Consider the following 3076-nt stretch of genomic DNA (forward strand, 5'->3'; position numbering starts at 1 on the left):
TCTATCAAGGATAGTAGTTCTTATCATATCTTCTATCGTCTGCTATGCTAAAATTCATCCTTGTACCCAACTCTTTCTGTAACTCATCTAAAAAAAGTGATGTAATTTTTTTTTTTGGATCTCTCTCTGAGGTGATCTACACCGGTACTCAATGCAATCTTATAATCTCACGAACGTACAATTGTGCTAACTTATCTGGTCCATACGCGATTAGGATCGGTATGAAATGTGCAGATTTTGTTAGTCGATCTACAATCACCCAAATTGTTGTATTTCCTCCTTGACTTTTGGGTAAAGCTGTCACAAAATCCATCGCTATGTGATCCTATTTCCACTCGGGAATCTTCAACGGTTTTAACTTCCCATAGGGTCGTTGGTGTAATAATGCTTTCACTTGCTGACAAGCTAAGCATCGCTCTACAAACGAAGCTATGTCTCGTTTCATTCTGTCCCACAAAAATCTCTTTTTCACAACCTGATACATCTTTGTGCCTCCTGGGTGGGCGGTGTAAGGTGTGTCATGAGTCTCACTCATGATCGTATTCTTAAGTTCATCATCGCGGGGAATGCATATTCTCTCCTCAAATAAGATAGCATTGTCTGATGCTTTTTGGTAACTCTTGAGATCTCCTGCTCTTATCCTTTCTCGTAACTTGTTCATTGTCTCATATTTCCTTGTGCTTCAATCACCATTTTCCTCAAACTAGGCATCGTCGCAACAATACTCGCTATCGTCCTTGGTGGTTTTATCATCTCTATCCTCATCTTGTCAAAGTCCTTTATAAGCTCATCCTCTCTCGTGAGAAGACATCCTAACTTTGACGAGACCTTTCGGCTCAATGCATCAGCTACTACATTGGCCTTGCCAGGGTGATAATTAATGTCGCTGTCAACATCCTTTACTAATTCGAGCCATCTCATTTGCCTCATGTTAATATCCTTCTGCTCGAAAAAGTATTTCAAACTTTTGTGGTCCGTGAAAATCTCACATCTAACTCCGTAGAGATGATGTCTCCAAATTTTCAGGGCATGCACAACGGCTGCAAGTAAATCATGCGTTGGATAATTTATCTCGTGGGGTCTAAGTTGTCGTGATGCATAGACTATAACTCTCCCTTCTTGCATCAAAACACATCCTAGCCCATTCTTTGACGCATCTGTGTAGATGGTATACTCTTTATCCATTTCCGGGACTATCAGCACTGGTGCTGTAGTCAATTTCCATTAAGCTCTTAAAAACTCTCTTCACACTCCTCCTTCCAATTGTACTTAGCTCCTTTTCTAAGTAATTGCGTCATTGGTCTTCCTATCGTGGAGAATCCTTCAATAAACCTCTGATAGTATCCTGCTAAGCCTAAAAAGCTGCGAATCTCGTTAGGCGTAGTTGGTGATCTCCACTCATGTACAGCTTGTACCTTGACGGGGTCAACTTTAATTCCTTCGGATGATACAATATGTCCTAGAAATGTTACTTCGTTCAACCAAAACTCGCACTTGGTGAATTTGGCAAAAAGCTTCTCATCCAACATCGTTCTCAAATGTTTTGGCGCTCCTGCTCATTCTTCGAATAGATGAGAATATCATCTATGAAAACTAGGACAAATTTATCCAGTTATTGATGGAACACTCGATTCATGTGATCCATGAAAACTACTGGTGCCTTCGTCAAACCGAATGGCATAACTATGAACTCATAGTGCTCATACCTCATTTGAAAAGCTGCCTTAGGTATATCATTCTGTCAAAATTTCAACTGGTGGTAATCTGATCTCAAGTCAACTTTTAAGAAAAAGCTCGCTCCTCTTAATTGATCAAACAAGTCGTCTATCCTTGGCAAATGATATTTGTTCTTAAGTGTCAATTTATTCAGCTCTCGATAATCTATGGACATTCTCAACGTGTCATCCTTCTTTTTGACGAAAAGGACTGGTGCTCCCCACGGGGATACACTAGGTCTGATAAAACCTAACTCGAGCAGTTCTTGTAGCTGAATCTTTAGCTCTTGTAGCTCCTTAGGCGCCATTCTGTAGGGTGCCTTCGACACTGGTGCTGATCCAGGTTCTAGGTCGATAGTGAACTCAAATTGTCTTGTTGGTGGCAATCCTGGAAAGACCTCGGGAAATACATCTCTATATTCCCTTACCACTGCTACATCCTCAAAGTTTTTACTTGATTCTCCTTCATCATTCAAGTAAACTAAGTAAGCTTGTGCTCCTTTCTTCTTTACCAATTTCGACGCCTGAAGTGCCGAAACGATTGGAACTCTCTTCTTTCTATCAATGCCGTGAAAACATGTCTATTCCTTCCCAGGTGGTTGGAAAGTTATCTGTCTCTTCTTACAATCAATCGGGGCAAAGTTCTCTGCTAACCAGTCCATCCTTAGAATAATGTCTACGTTCCACATAGGCATTAAGTGCAAGGTTCTTGCTTTCAACTTTAGTGATCCTAACTCAAACTCTAAGTTAGAAATCATCTGAGAAACTGTAGTAGCTGAGTGATTACTCTCAACTCGGGACTAGCTCGTTTTGGTTCGAGTTTGAAGGTAACATGCTTCAAACAATTAAAGAATGCGAGGCTCGTGTATTAAACATGATTCTAACTGGTGCATCCAATAACTTGCCCATACTACCTTAAAGTCCTGCCTTAAACCGGCACATAAAACTCAGACATCTCTTCATCAGTATCCATATTCTGATGAGCAAATCGTGATAGCTCACAGAATTCTCGGTTATACTCTACAACCGCTTTCTTTCCTTGCATCAAACTTCGATAATTAGCCTCTCGCTGCTGACTGTACTCCTCGGTACATACTTCTCAAGAGTAGCCTTGAATTGTTCTCAGGTGTAGTTTACCAGTTGCTCGGGTGTTAAAGTCCTCTGACGTGCCTCTCACTAGTCTTATACATGAAAAGAATCTACTAGGATAACTCAAAAGTTGTAAGGGTTCAACCCTAGAACGACATCAAAACAAATTGTTTAAGAGACTCAAATGAATGACCAGATGGTAGAATGATGTAACTACCAGGTCGAACAAAATGACCTAGAGTAAGAACCCATCTGGCTTTTCAACCGAAAGT

The sequence above is a fragment of the Salvia miltiorrhiza genome, chromosome 1, assembly GCF_028751815.1.
Source record: "Salvia miltiorrhiza cultivar Shanhuang (shh) chromosome 1, IMPLAD_Smil_shh, whole genome shotgun sequence".
NCBI classification, from domain to species: domain Eukaryota; kingdom Viridiplantae; phylum Streptophyta; class Magnoliopsida; order Lamiales; family Lamiaceae; genus Salvia; species Salvia miltiorrhiza.